The following is a 19071-nucleotide window of genomic DNA, read 5'->3' on the forward strand; positions in this document are numbered from 1 at the left end:
GAGTCCTCCTGAAAGAACCTACAGGCTGTGGGATGTTTGAGTTGCAGGAGAACCCTCCAGGACACTCATCTGCGTCATCCTGCATCCAGAGACTTACTGCATAGAGGGCTTTGAAGATTTCTCCTCCAGTGAGCTCTCAGCATCCTCCCACCCAAGACTGCCTTTAACCTCTCCCTGCCTCACGCAGAGGCAGCACATTGTCCTCTTGCACACAAAAATCGTCCCAGAAGATCCCACAGGCTGTGGGATGTACCAGCTTGAAGAGGTCCCTCCAGCAACCACAGCTGCTTTTCCCTGCAGACACAGACTTACCACGTAGGGGGCTGTGAAGAGTTCTCTTTGAATCAGCTCTCAGCATCCTCTCACCCCAGGCTGCCTTTAACCTCTCTTCTCCTCCCTCCTCTCCCCTCGATGCCTGCAGGCAGTGCCCTCAGCCCTGCTGCGCTTTGCAGAGGAGCTGCTCCTGGCCAGAGATGTCTCTCTGCAGTGCTGCCCGCTTGCCATGAGCTCCCTCCATCCCAGGAGCCTGGAGCAGCTCAGCAGCAGAGGACCAGCCCAGGGCGACACTTTCTCTGCCCTCCCACACTCCCTGCAGATGGCCCTGGGGCTCCAGGGCTGAAGCTTCTCAAAGGCATCAGGGTCTCTCCTGGGGAGCGCAGGCTGATGCAGACTGAAGTCATCACTGACTGTCCCTCTCTGAGCAGGGGAGAGATGGATTTCAGAAGTGGGATTTTTCCTCCCATGGCATGGTGGTCTATGAGAGGTTGAAATGTTCCCCTCCCTTAACCCCTCTCCCTGTCCCATGGCCAGGCAGGACACCGCAGCAGTGACAGGCAGGGATCATTTCCCCCCACGCAGGGCAGGGATTCAGCGGTGTCCATCAGGTCTCTCCTCTCTGGTGAGTAGTCTGGAGACTGGAGTGGGCTTCAGCTCTCCCCCACGCACCCCACAGACCCACAGGAGGTGGGATTCCTCTTGCCTCAGCTCAGTGTGCACACCGTCCATGAGTCACTACAGAGACAAAGGACTGGCCATTTTTTCGCTCTGCAATGTCTAAAGCCAGCCGGATGGCTTTCACCTCTGCAAACTGACTCAATTCACCTTCTCCTTCAGCTGTTTCTGTGACTCGTCGTGTAGGACTCCATCCAGCAGCCTTCCACCTCAGATTTGCTCCCACAATATTATGACAGGGAGCATCTGCACACAGGGCATACTGCTTCTCATTTTCTGGTGGTTTAAGACATGGTGTGTCCTCTTCAGCACGTGTCACGTCCTCTTCTGGCAACACTACAAAGTTTTGGCCTTCTGGCCAGTCCATGGTCACTTCCAAGATTCCTGAGCAGTCGAGGTTTCCCATTCGAGCCTGTTGTGTTATTAGCACAGCCCCTTTACTCCACATAGCATCAGTTTCATTATGCAGAGAGGGTTCCCTCCCTTTGAACATCCAGCCCAGTACAGGCAATCGAGGTGCCAAGATGGGTTGTGCTTCAGTACCAACTCCTTCTGAAGTGGCTCAAAGCCCTTCATATGCTGCCAATATCTTTTTTTTTCAGTTGGAGTGCAGTGGGCCTCGGATCCTCCATATCCCCGGCTCCAAAAACCCAGGGGTCGACCTCGAGTCTCTCCAGGTGCTTTCTGCCAGAGGCTTCAGGTGGGGCCGTGGTCCCTGGCTGTGCTGTAAAGCATGATTTTAACTTCTCCTCCGGTCTAGACTGGCCCAATGGCTATCACACGAACTATCTCTTGTCTAATTTGTTCAAAGGCTTGTTGCTGCTCAGGACCCATTCAAAGCTGTTCTTCTCCTGGGTCACTTGACAGAGAGGGCTTATGATCAGAATATAACCTGGAATGTGCCTTCTCCAAAAACCCACAACACCTGGGAAAGCTTGTGTTTCTTTTTTGTTAGGTGGTGGCAACAAACCTGTTATTTTATGGATCACATCCATTGGGCTATAACAATGCCCATCTTCATATTTTGTTCCTAAATCCTGGACCTCCTGTGCAGGTCCTTTGCTCTTCCTTTATTGTATGGCAAAACCAGCTCTCAGAAGAATCTAGATCCCTCTTTTCCCTTTCGCAAACACTTCCTCTTCTGTCTTGCCCCACACAATGACGTCATCAATAGACTGCAGGTGCTCAGGAGCTTCACCCTCTTCCAGTGCAGTCTGGATCAGCACATGGCCAATGGTACCTGCTGTTCTTGAACCCACAGCAACCCCCCAACAGAAGGATCCTCTGAGGGACCTGGCAAGCTAATGGCTAAACATCTTCTCTGTACTCAAGGCAGCTATACCAAAAGCCCATTGGTACCCTGTTGGGTCTTTGAAGTACCCTCTCTGGAGGTGGTCTACGCCAAGGATGCTTCTGGACCAGTCCCAACGGGGTGCTTTTGCCACTCTTTCCCAGTTAGGCTTTCCTCAGCCTCCAACACAGACAGTTCTTGGGATCCTCCCGTCACTCCAGAAATACAAATGGGTTCTGCACCTTTGTCACCTAATGGCATTAGAGTACATGCGCACCGGTGTCCCCAGAGCTTTATACTCCCATGGGGCTGATGTGTCAGGCCATCCATCCCATACGGCCCAGTAAACTCGGTTGTCCCTTTCCTCTGCCCTGCTGGAGACAGGGCCCCTTTATTCCTGGTCAGCGTATTCATTCCTTGGGTTTTGTCACTGCAAAGCAGAAGTTCCTTCATCGGGGTTGAAAGTAAGATCAGCCCTTCTACTCTGCCCAACAGAACCTGGAGCAGTAGTTTCCCTGGGTGGATGCCTTTTGGCTGGTTCTTTGTCTGGCAGTTCCAGTACCCAAGCTTCTAGTCTCCAGGTAGGTTCACCATCCCACATCCTCATGCCCTCCCCCTGGTCACGCAGATAGAACCACAGGGTGACATGTGGTGTGTGCCAATGCTACCCTGTCCCTTGAACAGAAAAAGGCTGACTCTTAAATTGAAACCTTGGTGTTTGTGAGAGAGGAAGACATCCGTTTTTAAATGCAGGGACAATTGCTAGGACAGTTTCTCCACAGCTGAGAAGCAGGCCCGTAGGGAGGAAGCGAGATTCTTTTTCAGTTCCTGGAGGGTGCTGGCCAATCCATCCACAGTTGGTGCCTCTGCCTCTGTCCAGCTCTTTATCGCTGGGGTGTTGGCATATGTTCAGTGGCTATCAAATGCCATCTGCCTGATTGGCACTTGCCTCAAAGGCACCCCTGACCTCTGCTAAGTCAATATTCCTCAATTATGACAGTGCGTACGATTTATCAATTCTTTCCAAAATAACTTCAGAATACAAATCACGTCACAGCATATTTAAACAAGTCAAAAAGTTTAAAAAAATTTTTTTTAAAAAAGTTTTTAAAAAATTTAAGCAGTCAAAATGAACATCTTCCAGGTGACTGCCTGCTCTTTGGGCAATTTCCAAAGCAAATATTCCAATAAGTGGCCTTCAGTCTTTTCACAACTGATCCACAACAGGTCTCTTATTTATAGTTAGTGTCCCGTAAAGATACAGCCATATCCATAATCCTTAAAAATGACATATAACGTCAGTGAAGAATCCGAGCCATGTACAGTTCTCGTGAACCACTTCTCAGTCTATTTTTATTTCTTTGAAGCCGCGACAGCAGCCTGTATCATCATGGGAACAAAACCAGTGACACCTTGGTTTCACTGAAACTCGGGCAAACCCCCCACTGCCTTCAAAACCTATACCAGATTTTTACCACCAGCCTTTGATTCCCACCTTGTGCCTCATAAGAATGAACTATCCTCAGACCCTCGTAGCCAGAGGACTAAAACAGAGCACTATTTCCATTTCAGACATGTGACATGGACTGCTGGATGGTTTGGGAAGTGAATGGTGATGGGGAAGCACAGCGTGGTCGCTTGAATTACTGTGGCACATAACAAACAGGGGATGACCTTACAGAGGAACGTGCCAGCCTGACAAAGGATTCGTGGATCTGCTATCATAATGGTGATGTCCCATGGACTCAGTACAGGCAAGGAGTCCAGTGCATTCAATGCTGCTGTTGCTGAGTGCGGCTAGTGGATTTGCTGGTCATTACACGTGGTTACTTCTGACCCTCAGCTACCGAGGGCAGAGACAAGTAAATACATGCTGCATCTCCTGGCCGAGACCTTACTGGCCCTATCTCCTGCCAGTGCTAGCTCACACCACCAGTAAAAATGCTGGTCTTCTCATCATGCAGAAATAAATAAATAAATAAATAACTATCTGTCCTGTTATCTATCTCTTCTGATAGCTGTGGGCATCTACGGGGAGGCAAAACAGGGGTGCCTGAGCTCATTGATCCAGAATATGCCCGTCTTCATTACGAGTATGTCCCTGCTAACAGAGGTGCCAGCTATTCCCTCTGCTCTTTGGGGCACGTGCATCCTTGAAGAGAGCAGTGATGGCAGATGGTGTGAGTGTCACAACTAGAAGGAATGGGTGCATCGATGCCGGATTGCTGGAGAAGGTCTTGCTTGGCTTGTGCGAGCCAGGCCAGCAGCTTCCCCCAGCAGCTCTCCCCACTCAGAGGGCAGAGCTGAACCACTTGCATACAATGCCACAGTGCTCCTGCCCCACACTGGTGAGAGGATGCTGCCCAGGGCCCCCAGGATGGTGATGTCTGGGTCAGGGGTGCTGCGAAGGAACCCCCCCTGGAAAGCCAGGGAGAGCTGCAGGGCAAGCAGGGGGGCAGAGGGAAAGGGACACAGCGCCCCTGGGGAGACAGCTCCATCACCCAGGCTGCTCTAAGCTCCACTCCTGCAGGACTCCCCTGCCACCAGGCTTTCCCGAAGGACAGTGACACCCCGGCTGTCAGGCTGCTCCCCCGGGACTGCCCCCACCTCTGGGCTCCAGCCTGTCCCCAGGGGCGACCCAGGCGTGCAGGGTGCCCCAGGACCTGCTCTTCCCCGGTCCCTCAGCACTGCCCTCCTCTGTGGGCTCTGCCCGCTGCCAGGGCTGGAGGGACCCCAGGTGTCCAGGCTGCTTTACCTCCCCCAGACTCCCCCCGATCAGGCACTCTCGTGAAGCACCACGATTGCTGAAAGGGTTCCTTGTCCCACGGGCCCAGGGCAAACACGGCTTATCAGAGATGCTGTGGGGACAAACATTCCTCCTCTTGCCAGGGGAGCTCTGTCTCCGTGATTAGCTCCGAGTCACTGCCTGGAGAAAAGTGCGCACTTCATCGTGTCCCTCTGGATGGCCACATCCTGCTCAGGGACAGCGCTGTCCTGGGTCAAGGACAAGGGCATTGAAGGGACACTTCATGGGGACAAGGGCCTTTGGTGAGCTGCGACCAAGTCCCAGCCAGGGCCAGGGCTGGAGCCAGAGCCTTCTTGGGAACAGGGTTACAGGGACCCACTGTCCGGGGGCAGCTCTGCAGAGTGGGACCCATGTTGTCTGGCAGGGCATGGTGGCCCCAGGCAGTGGCAGGGGGAGGGCCAGGGCAGGGGATATTCCCCTCTGGCCTCTGCTCCGGGGAGGCCGTGCCTGGGGACTGGCCCAGTTTGGGGGCTGCAGTACAAGGGAAATGGCGGGGGGGCTGGAGCTGGGCACTGCGACCACCTCAGCACTGCCCCCGAACTGAGCCATTGTCTCCCGGTGCCCAACATTCATCAGTGCTGCCCATTGCCTCCAGCAACTGAAGATCCCAGTCACCTGGCTGTGCCCACTGCCCATGTCCCCAGTTGTCCTCTCACCTCCCAGCGTTCCCTAATCCTGGAGTCCATGATGCCCCAAGAAGAGGGATCAGTCCCAGCCCCCATTTTACCCAGGGGGCTGGAGAGGGGTCAGAGACAATCCTGCTTAGAGACCCCTGGTTTGAGGCTGGCGTCATCTCTGGGGGAGTCCTGGAGGGAACGACTGGCCTGAAAGGTGAGGAGCACTGGGAGATGGCAGTGCTGGGAGGTGAGGGGCACTGGGAGATGGGGGATCCGGCTTTGGAGAGCTGTGGGAAGAAGGTTTTGTGTTAGAGCAGTGGGTTGTCACCGTAAGGCTGTCAGAGGCGCACTGCCCACCCCCCCTCGCCACCCGCAGGTGCCTGGGCCCTTCCCTGTGCACCTGCCCCATGCCGGAAGCTGGACTGATGCCGAGGAAAGGGGCTGGATCAGAGGCGGAGGCAGGGGTGACTCCGTGCCAGGCTGGGCTGGTTGCCAGGGCTGGTGTCTCTGCCAAGCCTGGTGTCTTGGCCAAGTCTGGCTTTGCCCCGGGAGCTCTCAGGTTGGGGAGGGGCAAGGAGGAGTCCTGGGAGGGATAAATCTGCCCCTCACCTTCTCCAGCTTCACCCAGGACTCACCACACTGCAGAGGAAGATGAAGGTTGCAGTGCTCAGCGTGGCCCTGCTCTTCACCATCCTGCTGTGCACCCCGGGAGATGCTCAGGTGAGTCCCCAATGCCACGGGGAGGGGCTCAATGCTGGGGATGGGTCATGGCTGCAGGACATCAGCTCTCCTGCAGCACGAAATTGTAGTGGAGAGCCCAAAACCCCTTGACTTGGCCTCTCCCCTTCCCAAGCAAGGAGCTCCTCCAGGCTCCCCTGCACCTCCAGCCCCAGCCAAGACAGCTTTCTCCCTCCCACAATTCTGCCTGTTCCCTCCACAATTCATCTTCTTGTGCCCAGAGCCTGAGTTCCTCAGTGAGTGGTTGGACCTGCCCCCTCCCCGGGAGGGTCCACCACAAACTCCTGTGAGGGCCCCCACTAGTTTCTTGTCTTGGTGGCCACACATCTCTCCCTTTGGGCCTCCCCATCTCATCCTTTTGGTCCCCTCAGACATCTCCTCTCCAGGATCTCCTCTGTGTCTTACCTACAGTGCCCAAATGCCCTCCCTTTGATCATTCCCAATGCCTTTCTTTTGGTCTTTCCCCTCAGTCCTTTGCCTTTCCACTGCAGTAGTGTCCCCAGATGCCCTTCCTTCAACCCCCACTTCCAAACACTCTCCCAATCCCCTTGTTTCTGTCCTCTGCAGTCCTCTTCCTTCTGTCCCCACCAACCACCTCTCCTGAAGTCCCCAAATCCCCTCCACTTCAATTCCTTTACCCCTCACTTGTATCCCACGCAGTCCTGTCCATTCAACACCCCCAGCCCAGTCCCTTGGGGTCCACTAATTCACCCCAGAGCCCTGTATTGGGTTGTGTCCCTGCCACACACACCCATTCTCTTTGGACGCCCTGAATTCCCCATGCGATCCTTGTCTCCATCCCCACCCCTGGTCCCTGCATGAACAGGTATCCCAGGTGACACTTGGAGGAATGATCCTGGGGGGAGCAGAAGGGATTTTTCTCCTCAGACCAGGTGGAAGCCATGGGCCTGGGGGGACTGGGGACACCTGTGTCCCACCCACAGCCCCACCAAGGTCCAATTCAGACCACCCCTTTGCTCATCTTCCCTAGGTTCTCTTGGATGGAAGCGGAAGTAATAGCCTGGATGTAAGTAGTGGGGTGGACTTGGAGGGTCTCCAGTCTGGGGAAGTGGAGGGCACCTTGGTCCTCCCATCCCTTGCTGGGACCAGGGACATGCCAGTGACCAGTGAGGTCTCATGGTCTCTCTGCAGGTGGGGTTAGTGAAAGATGGGCGAGTGAGGAGCACTGAGGTGGGTACCATGAGTTCTGCTGGCCCCAGACTCTCCCCTCCATGGCCACGACACTCCAGGGCATCCCAGTGTGCCCCAGTACAGCCCAGTGCACCCCAGAGAACACCCCTGCACCCCAGTGTTTTCCCAGAGAGGTGCCCTTCCCCAGGGCTCCCACTGCATTCCCATCCATCCCATTACAACCCAGTACACCCCAGGATGCCCCAGTACACAGCCACACACCCAGGTGGGCCCCTTCCCCAGGGCCCCCACTGCTTCCTGGGCACCACCACACAAACTCCTGTACCCCATTTTTCCCCAGAGCCACCTTCCCCAAGGACCCCATTGCTTTCCCCTGCCTCCCAGTACACCCCAGTGCACCCAAGCCTGTCCCTAACCCTCCCTTTCTCCCCAGCCCCGTCTGGCTGACGCATTGGAGAGGCTTTTGCGCCAGAAACGCCTGGTTGCCTCTCTTGATGGCTAGGTGAGCAGCACCATGGTGTCTCCAGCCCCACAAAGGATCCTGGGCCCCGGGGGATGCCTGAGCCCTTTGGGGTGGGCAGAATGTGGGTATGGGAGAGGGAAACAGAGGGGACTGTCCATGACCCATGCCCCAGGGTAGGCTGGACACAGCTGCCCCCCTGCCTTTCCTTCTACCTAGTGGGGCTCTACAGACCCAGAGGGTCACCGTGCAGACCAGGTAGGGGCTCTGGTGCCATACAGACGCCCAGGCCCACTGTGAGGGCTGAGTAGGGCTCTGGGGGATTTAGGGGCATCCCTCTGGGTGCCATATTGATCTCAGGAGAGCCAAGTGCTGTCCTGGGTGTATTGGGGGCTTCAATTCCCTTCTCCTTCCCCATGTCTCTGCAGACAGAGATGGTGGGGGCAAGGCCCCTCTCATTGTCCCAGCTGACACTGGGGGTCACATTCTGGGCTCTGTCTTTCAGGACTGGAACTGGTGGTGACAGCCCTGTCCTGCCCTCCCCCTCCAGAGGCATGAGGAGATGATCATCCCTGGATGACCCCCCCCACCCCCTGGGAGCCCTGGGCCATTTCCTTCTAATGATCAATAAACCCCTTCAGCAAAGCTATGCTCTCGTGTGTGTCTGTGTGTCTGAGTCTCTATGTCCCCTCTCCTCTGCCAGTGCCCCGGGTCCTCTCTGGCTGCACCACCACCATGAGCAGAGTGGCTGAGGGAGCCCGGACGCCTGAGGTGTCTCTGCAAAGGAGATCCCCTTCCCACCCACCACGTGGCCCCAGATAAGGGCAGATTAGGGCAAACTGGAGTGTCCTTCCAGGAGGCTGGGAGAGGCAAGGGGCAGACGGTGACAGCCCTTGGGGCACGTGGTGCTTTGGAGGCACAGCGGGAAACAGGTTCTTACCAGGGCTCCAGTGAGCACCATCCCCCACATCGCACAATGGGGTGTCGGGGCAGGAGAGGAGCACGGACAGGCAGCCCAGAGCCCCGGGTCCTCTGCCCCACTCTGGGAGGGGTGGTGGTTCCCTGCCCCATGGACTCAGCCCTCCTGGCTTCACAGGAGATTTCAGAGCCCCATGCTGGGCCCATGTGCCTTCCTGGACCCCCAGCCCCACACCCTTGTTGGGGACACCCCCCATCACAGACCAGGAAGGCAGGTCATGGGCTCCAGACACTGGACAGATGTCTGACGACACTGATGGCACAGCTACAGGAGGTAGCTTCTCTCTATTGTTAGCGCCATCAGATCTCTGATATACAGCGTTTCTGTAAAACTCAGATGCTAGAGTTATAACATGCTAGTTTGTGAAATACTGTACATTTCATTTCCAGAAAGTACACACAAGAAAACATCTACTTTCTTAGCTCAATTGTCACAGCTCTACTAAACAACACAAACTCGCAGGCAATCTGGTACGAGATCTTTGTTGAGCTGAACTTCAGACCGCCAATGTAAACATAAGCATTTTCTTCAGTGAGTCTCCATGTACTGGTGCTGTTTTCCAGCTTGGTATATCCAGCGCTCCGTGCTGCTTTTAGTGAATGTATCTGCTCTACCCATACGTGCATTGCCCAATATTAGTTTTCTTATCAAGCTTTTCTCCATTCTTATGTGCTCCTGTACATGAAATCATTTTTTTTCAGGGATTTCTTTAACCTGTCTCCTGTCACGTGCCAGCTTTGTTCCTGAAGCCATTAGAGCCCTCCACATGCTTCTGATCCACAGAGATTCCAACAAGAGATCCTTGACCTCACTCACCTTGTGAGTCAGTTAGAAGCAGCTGCTTCACAGTTCCAAGGTTATGGTGCTAAGCTTTCTATCTCTGCTGTAGGAGTGTCCAATTTGGGGATCTTTTGGAACAGAGAAGAAATAGGTGGAGTTCTGGAGTCTGTGTCTCTGGAACTGTTCAGACAGCTTCCATTGGAAGAAGTCTTTTTGCACTGAAGCCCACTAGCATTTTGACTAACATCTGGCAGGCTTTGCTGATGCATCAGTTAAAAAAAATAATGACACCTTCAAGTAATTACAAAAGCAAAAAAAAATACTGCCAGACGAGCCACATTTTTATTATACCTTCTTTCTTTTCTGTCAGGTTTCTGCAGGCAAAAAATGGTGCAGATGTTTTCTTTTCACATGAGCTGCCTCAATCTTCATGCCTTCCTTTAGTACGCTTAGGTTATTAGCCTGCCTGTAAACTAATATGAAATTTAGTGTTGTAGCTCTTTTTTGTCATAATGTTGAAACACAGCGCCACGGGATGTCCTGTACAGGACAAGCATCAGTACAGATATCAGTGCAAGTCGGAGGAAGTCACCCCACCTGGCCTGAAACTCGGGCAAGAGTTGTGATGCATTTTCCTGGGCTTTTCTCATATGCCAAAGCACGAGCTAAAAAGGTCGGGTCTTCCTGCATTTACTCATGTTGTGTGAGCACAGCTCAGACAGGTACCATGGATAAACTCTTCCTCAGTGCAAACCAATGTTTAAAGGAGTCCACCGTTCAGAACTCTTTCTGCAAAAATACTGTCAACAGGCAACACCAACTTCATTTAGAGCCTGATACAGTTAATTCCCATTTGCAAAGTGCAGCAACTGACAAGCGTTTTGGACAAGCGTATCTACAGGCAGTACATAGACATCTCCTGGCTTCACATCGGACTGTCCACTTCATGAAACACAGCTCCTTCGTGAGTGTGTTTACTATGATCTGCAGAACTGTTACTTCACCTAGGGTATATGGTGTATGACTGTAGTACACACACACTTTTGGTTCCAGATGGACTTCCTTTGACAAAGTGTCAAAATAGTCTGTTTTTAAAGCTCATCTTCTCTATGTTGCTCGCTATAGAAAGAGCTGAGAGCTAATACCAGAGGGAAGCACAACTCACTGTGCGAAGCTACTTCCATGAGAATAAAAAAAATGAAAGCCTACAAGCCTAGAGGAAAATACAGGCTTACCTCTGCCTGTGAATGACCGTATAGCGTACGTGAAATCAATGTTAATGCTTCCTGCATTTTCTGCTTTCTTAAAGACAATCCCAAGAAACCACATTGTCACATAGCCTCTCCTAGCCGTTCCACAGCACGGCTGTTTCCTTCCAAGTGTAACAAGGTCTTGACCTAATTTGCCTTGCCTTGTTCATAGGCATTGTCAACTTCCCCGTCACAAGTAAAAATATTCATAATTAGTATTTCCCTTCTTATGATATCATTTCCGTAACAAATACAGAAGGAAAGCCTATGTTTAATAGCTTTGCATTACATCTAAATCAAAACAGCAACTTCCTACATCTTTTCCCTATTGCATTGTACAACCTGCGCTTGAGAAAGTTTGCACAAAACAAGAATGGCTTTTAGAGCTTGCTAGCATTCGAGATCTTTCCAGTGCACAGAAGGCCACCATCTGCCTTTCACTGCCCCATTCTCCTGACAGAGGCGATAACATCAAGTGACATCAAGGACAATGTCCGTTAGATCTATCGGATATTACTAATATCCAATTCTTTTAGTCAAAACTAGATATGTTTCAGTTGCCTGCATGTATTACTGAAAATTGGATCTCCCAACTTCAAAGGTGAGGAAAATGGCACTTGGAGAGTTTTACCGAAAGAGTGATTATGTCCAAAAGAATCTGTCCCCCTTTTGGAATTTAAGAGAAATGAATGAAAATCTTATTTCTCTCTCAAGTGTAGCAGACTGCCAGGCATATACCAAGAAGGGCTGTTAAGAGAGAAAGGAGCACACATGGCATGCTACCAATTCATCCATCAGCCTTCTGATGAAATGAGAAGTCCGTTGCAGGTTAATGTTTTGCCAAGTCTTGCTACGATTTGTCCACCACAGTGAACAGCTCCAACATATTTCTGTTCTGACAGATCCTAATTTTATACAAGAAGCTAACTGAGGTGGATTTGTTCTGGCTTTTGTCACTTATTCTTAGCTTTACAAAGCTGCAAGCCATTTCTCTGGCATGCGCTGAGAGACAACGGGTAAGTTTACACAATTCCAGTTCAGGGAGTTGCCTTCAGCCATCAGGACAGTGTAGGAGTGTTCCCTGTGAATGCATTTCCCCAACTCATGAGGTCAGCTTGTGTCATGGTGTGGTGGGTTGACCCTGGCTGGGGGCCAGGTGCCCACCAGAGCCGCTCTCTCACTCCCCTCATTCACTAAACAGGGGAGAAAAGGCATAACGAAATGCTTGTAGGTCGAGATAAGGACAGGGAGAGATCACTCACTAATTATCATCACGAGCAAAACAGACCAAACTTAGAGAGGGAATTCATCTAATTTATTACTAGGCAAAACAGAGTAGAGGAATGAGAAAATAAAATCAACTCTTAAAACACTTCCCCCCACCCCTCCCATCTTCCCAGGCTCAACTTCACTCCCGGCTTCAACCTTCCCCCCGTCAGCGGCACAGGGGGACGGGGAATGGGAGTTACGGTCAGTTCATCTCATGGTGTTTCTGCCGCTTCTTCATCCTCAGGGGGAGGACTCCTCTCATCGTTCCCCTGCTCCAGCATGGAGTCCCTCTCACGGGGTGCAGACCTTCAGGAGCAAACTGCTCCAGCGTGGGATCCCCGACGGGGTCACAAGTCCTGCCAGCAAACCTGCCCTGGTGTGGGCTCCCCTCTTCACAGGTCCACCGGTCCGGCCTGGAACTTGCTCCAGCGTGGGCTTCCCACGGGCCACAGCCTCCTTCAGGTGCCTCCACCTGCTCCGGCGTGGGGTCCTCCACGGGCTGCAGGTGGAATCTCTACACCCCCTCATCCTTCCTCCATGGGCTGCAGGGGGACAGCCTGCTTCACCATGGTCTTCACCACGGGCTGCAGGGGGATCTCTGCTCCGGCGCCTGGAGCTCCTCCTCCCCCTCTTTCTGCACTGACCTTGGTGTCTGCAGAGTTTCTTACATCTTCTCACTCCTCTCTCCGGCTGCAAAAGCTCTCTCTCTCTAAGTGTTTTTCTTCTTCTTAAATATGTTATCACAGAGGCGCTGATTGGCTTGGCCTTGGCCAGCGGCGGGCCCGTCTTAGAGCCGGCTGGCATTGGCTCTATCAGACACAGGGGGAGCTTCTAGCAGCTTCTCACAGAAGCCATCCCTGTAGCCCCCCCCACCAGCAAAACCCTGCAACGCAATCCCAACACACATGGTTTTACCCCAACCAGCAACTGAGCACCACGCAGCCGCTTGCTCACTCCCCCACAGCGGGATGGGGGACAGAATCAGAAGAGTCACAGTGAGAAAACCCGTGAGCTGAGATAAAGACAGTTCAATAAGTAAAGCAAAAGCCACACGTGCAAGCAAAGCAAAGCAAGGAATTCATTCCCCACTTCCCATGGGCAAGCAGGTGTTCAGCCATCTCCAGGAAAGCAGGGCTCCATCACGCGTAACGGTGACTTGGGAAGACAAACATCATCACTCCGAACGCTACCACCCCCCTGTCCTTCCTCTTCCCCAAGCCCTTTATAAGCTGAGCATTGTGTCATATGCTATGGAATGTCCCTTTGGTCAGTTGGGGTCAGCTGTCCTGGCTGTGTCCCCTCCCACCCCCAGCCATCCCATTGGCAGGGCGGTGTGAGGAGCAGGAAAGGCCTTGACTCTGTGTAAGCCCTGCTCAGCAACAAAAACATCTCTGTGTAACAAAAACATCTCCATATTATCAACATTGTTTCCAGCACAAATCCCAAACACAGCCCCACACTGGCTGCTGGGAAGACAATTAACTCTGTCTCAGCTGAAACCAGGACAGCTCATGATCCAGCCTCTGGTCCACAGCAGCAGCCAGACTGACCCTGACCGAGTGGAGATTTTTCCAGCAGTGGCCAGAAGGGTGGTCGGGGCCTGGAGCACGTTATGTCCAAGGAGAGGCCGAGAGAGCTGCCCTGTTTTGAGAAATCCCTCAGAGCCAAACACTGGAGCCAGGGCCCTGGGGGAGATGGTGGGATCTCAGCCAGTGGAGATATTCCAAATTTGTTGAGACAAGGCCCTGAGCACCTGATCAGGAGCTGTCTGAGGAGGGGTTTGGACTGGAGCCCAATGAAATGATTGTCCTTTTTCAAATAGTCTTTCTGTGTGCCAGCCTTTCTGCAACACTGACAGCTCCCACCCAGCTGAAATCACTTTGGGAGATGATGGTTCCCCTTTTGTACCTAGAAGAACCATAGCCTGAGGACATCCCCCAAGGCTCACACGTGCAGCCAGCACAGCCTGAGGCACTCATCCCCAGGGAAAATTTCATGGGCTGGTGCTGAGAACCTGCTGTGGGCTGAGGACCATCACAGCCCATCGCCAAGGGCAGCCTGTCCAGGATCTCCTGGGACTGTGCAGGCAGGCTATGGTGACCAGCTCCAGCAGAGACACCCACGGCAGGTCCCGGCATGGGCTCAGAGCAGGGCACATGGAGACACCCAGCAGCCATCACAGAGGCACTGTGGCAATGCCTATAGGCTGACAGCGGGATAAAGAGCGTGGGGCAAGAAGAGGAGACCTCCTCAGCTGGGCTGGCCAAGCCCTGCTGCCCAACATGGCCCCCTGGCCCTGCAGTGCAGGCACTAGATAGAGCAGGGTGCGTTCTTGGGGTGGGGAAACGTCTCCAGCAGCACAGTCCCCGTGGCAGCCCTCCATGCCTCCACCCGCAGCAGCCCTCCATTTGGCAGCCCCCCACCAGTACCTGCCCCTGCACAACCTCGGTCGTGTCCCATGCAGGTGTCAGCAGTCAGCCGTGCGGTGGGATCTGCAGGGTGTGGGACAGAAGAGAGACGGCACTGGGCTGGCCGTGCCCCAGGACAGGCACTGAGCCCAGCAGGAGGACAGAGCTGGCCCCACAACAAAGGACCCTCCCCAGGGCTGGGTGTATGGCCAGAGAGGGAAATGGACGATGCGTGGGGTGGTTTCTCCCAATTGCCCTGGGGCAGCTTCCCCAGCGTGTCCAGGGAACATGGCACAGAGCAGCTCCTCTCTCCTGCACCTGTGATGACTTGCTTCCTTCTCGAGGAGATCAGGCTCTGCTCCACAGGCCCACTGGAGCGGGTCCTCCCCCTGGATGGTCACACAGCTCCGATAACATCAGGCTGTTCCTGTCCTGGGCACTTTCCAGTCCAGCCCATCCCCTCCCCGGCTCTCCCCCACCTTCTCTGCCCTCTCCCCAGCGCAGCCCAGCAGAGCAGCCCAGTCTGGGCTGGCAGTCTGGGCTGCTGCAGAGCTCTGGGCACTCAGCCCACAGCCCCAGCCCCTCGGAAGGGCACAGCAGCTGCTGGGAGGCAGAGGGGGGGCTCAGCCTCCCCATCGGCCCCAGGCCTGCAGCTGGCCCCAAATGCCAGCGCAGGCCACTCCCTCTCGGCCTCTCCTGCATTGACGCTGCAGGGGATCCACAGCCCTGACCGCCTTTGCCCCACTCTGCCTCCCCGCCAGCCCTGCTCCCCAGGACACCAGCAGAGTCCTGGCCCTGCGGCTCTTCAGGCACCTCCTGCATCTCTCCACTCTCCTGCCCTGTGCCTGCTGCATCTTCACGGACTCCCACAGCACTGCAGAGTCTTTCTTTGTGGGTACCTGGAGTGAGTGCTCTGCCCTGGGGGCACTTCATCTCAGGGTCTTTCACCTTCTGAGTCTCCATTCACTTCCCACCCCAGAGTACCAGCAGTGTCCCCATCATCTCCTGACCACACCAGATTCCTTTCCACGTGGACGGACCTCTGCCATCAGCCCCGTCATACCTGTGACAGCCTGAGGAAGGGGACTGGGAGCTTGTGCACCATTTCCAATGCCCCTGGACACCAAGACGAGAGCCTTCAGCTAAGTGCTTGGTGTCTGACAGTGATACCATGAGATTATTTCCCCAAAGAGAAGGAGAAACCAGGCGGAAGAGACTTGGAAAGTCCAATTCCTCTGGCTTGTTCTTAGCCACAACTATATCAAGGAGAGCCCAGGCTGCAGGCACCTCCCTCAGGAGATCCCCTTTTATTGCAGAGAGGCTATTAGGAAGGCAAAAGGAGACACATGGTTCTTCAAGGATCAGACACAACAGGACAGAGCCTCAAGAGAAGTGCTATGAATCCAAGCATTTACCTCTAAGTATGATTATCAGAGAAAAAAACAAAACCCGAGGAGATGCATAAAATATACCCTGGGCACTCTTCAGAGAAGGGGAGACAAATTACTGTTATTGGTGCAAGGTCCATTGGATTAGTTTCCTCATGGCCTCCTTGAGCTCCTGGTTCCTCATGCTGTAGATGAGGGGGTTCACTGCTGGAGGCACCACCGAGTACAGAACTGCCACCACCAGGTCCAGGGATGGGGAGGAGATGGAAGGGGGTTTCAGGTAGGAAAATATGCCTGTGCTGACAAGGAGGGAGGCACATGGAAAAGGCTTTGTGCCGTCCCTGCTCAGAGGGGATCCTCAGCATGGCCCTGAAGATCTGCACATAGGACAGCACAATGAAAACAAAACACGCAAACAAAGAAGAGGTGATTAGAGATGTAAAAGTCCAGGGTGAGAAGGTAGACTCGAGGCTCCTGAAAGAAAGGAACAAGGCCAAGAGCAGGACTGCAGAAGAGCAAACTATGGCCTGCTGGGAACTCTGCTTGGAAGAATCCCATGCGGTATGGTCAGGCAGAGGAGAGGGGTGCCGAGAGCTGTTTGATGGTCAAGGATCTCCTCTTCAAGCTCCAGAATGGTCCACTCCAACATGCAGGGAGTCCAGCAAAGTTGGCAGGAGGTTGGCATGGATAAGAAAGGAGCTCCTGACTAAAACCAAGCATGAAGAGGAAGCACAGAGAAGGTGGAAGGTGGCTGCATTCCAGCCTCAGTGGTTCTGTGATTCTGTGCTGGAGAGAGCCATTTGTCTGTGCGTGTGTTTGTGTGGGGGGGTGAGGGGATCCCGGGTACAGCTTCTGGATAGATGGAAGGTCTAGAACCAGCTCCTGGAGGGATCCAGATTGTACGTGTGTACACATACAATGTGCCCATTATATAGGTGCCCATTTCAGACTAACAGATCCTAGCACACAAACAGCCCAATCCTCAGTCACTCTTTCTTCACTGGCCCTGCATTAGCTTCCTTTTTACCTCATTTGGTATTTTGGAGATGGCTGTCATGGTAATGCCTTCCTGGTTCATTAATTCCATTGAACTAGAACTTCTTTCTGTTATCTACAGCATCCTGGAACTCCTCCTGCTGTTACCTTGTGGGAGACACCACCATCAGGGTGAGCCACTTGCACACAAAAATTAAGGGCTGCCTCAAAGGAGTGTCAGTCCAGTGGGACCTTGTGAAACTCTGGGGTTTGGCCTGGGTTTGAGGAGGAGAAGGAGAAGTGGGCAGTCCTGCATCAGGAGGAAGAACAGCCCTATAGACCAGGGCTAGCTGTGACCTGACTGGCTGAGCTGTGATCCTGAGAAAATCCTGGGTCCTGCAGTGGCCCCACACACAGAGGTGTGTCCCAGGGTGTGGCTCCCCATTTTGGAGGAGCGGGGAGGCACTGGAGAGTGCCCAGAAGAGGTCTGCCAAGGTGAGGTTCAGGGCACATGCCCTGCGTGTGGAAGCTGAGGGACATGGGCTTCTTCAGCTCTTTGGCCCAGTGGTGGAGAGGCTCTGGGAAGTACAGGAGTAGCTGTAGACTGGTTGAAGTGTGGTTCCAGAGCTGGAGGAGCTTTTCTTCATAGTGGGAGACAGCATGGGAAAGAAATCATACCAGAAATGGAGGCTTGGGATGCTTAAAGTGGACACAAGGAGAAAGAAATGTCCCTCCGAGGGCAGCGCTGTGGTATAATCAGACCCCCCGAGGGAGCCTGGCTCAGTCCATGGCTTTGTGTTTCAAGGCATACCTCGCAGGGATGGAGAGATAGCAGTCAGGGGAATGAGTTGCTCAGGTCAGAGCAGGGTGGAGAAGCAGAGTGGATGTCTGCAGCATGCGGGGAGCTAGGGACAGGTGTGGGACACTGTAGGACAGCCTGTGGTGGAGACAATCTAGGGCCATGCAAAGCTGAAACCCTCCAACAGATCTGAGGTCTTTGCCTCCTTGGCCATGGCTGTTGTCTCTGCCACTGATGCCAGTGAAGAAACACCTTACCCTTAGGGCACTCGGGCCTCATGGCCTCCTCGTCCCCACCCAGGAGCCTGGCAGATGTCATTCCACAGCCTTGCTCCAGGCATTGCACATCCCCACATCCCACTGCCCCAGGAAGAGCTCTGTGACATGTGTGAGGGACAGGATCTCCCTTTGCCAGGGGCTGGGGGGGTCAGTGCTTGTCCATTTGGCTGGATGCAAAGATTCCAGATATCCTCAGCATCAGAGCCACCTTTACATTGTCTTGGCCTTCCTGTCATTATTGCTTCCAGTTCTCTGCTCTAACGAGCCCCTGGGGAGGCTCTGTTGGTAATGGTTCTCAGGGGCACCCATTAACACTCTGAGAAACTTTGGAGATGGTGTCTGAGTTTGACTTCTTGAGAGGTCTCTTCAGGTGCTGCTCCATGCCTGAGGTTCATGGACTCATCCCCAAATCCACCAGAGGGGTCATTAACATGCCACCTTGGGCTGGTCCTCTGCTGCTGAGCTAGTCCAGGCTCCCGGGACAGAGGGAGCTCATGGCAAGTGGGCTGTGCTGCAGAGGGACAGCTCTGGCCAGGAGCAGCTCCTCTGCAAAGCGCAGCAGATGTGACACATCGAGGGTTACTCAGCCTCAGAGCCACCTTAACATTGCCTTTGCCTACCTGTCATCACTGCCTCTAGTCTTCTGCTCTAACCAGCCCCCAGGGTGGCTTTGTCAGGGATGGATCCCAGTGGGACCCATTAACACTCCCTGAAACTGTAGGCGTTGCTTCCAACTTTGACTTCTTCAGTGGATTCCTCAGGCTTCTCTCAGTGTCTTAGTTCATGGTCTCAGCATCAAATACACCAGGGAGCTCATTAAAATGCACCAAGCCATGTCTCCTCCTGTTATTTTCTGCAAGTCTTCAAGACTTACGCAACTAATTGGAGAGGTCTCCAGGGTGTATGTGAAGTCAAAGATTTCAAAGAATT

This window comes from Grus americana, chromosome 27, assembly GCF_028858705.1.
Source record: "Grus americana isolate bGruAme1 chromosome 27, bGruAme1.mat, whole genome shotgun sequence".
Lineage (NCBI taxonomy): Eukaryota > Metazoa > Chordata > Aves > Gruiformes > Gruidae > Grus > Grus americana.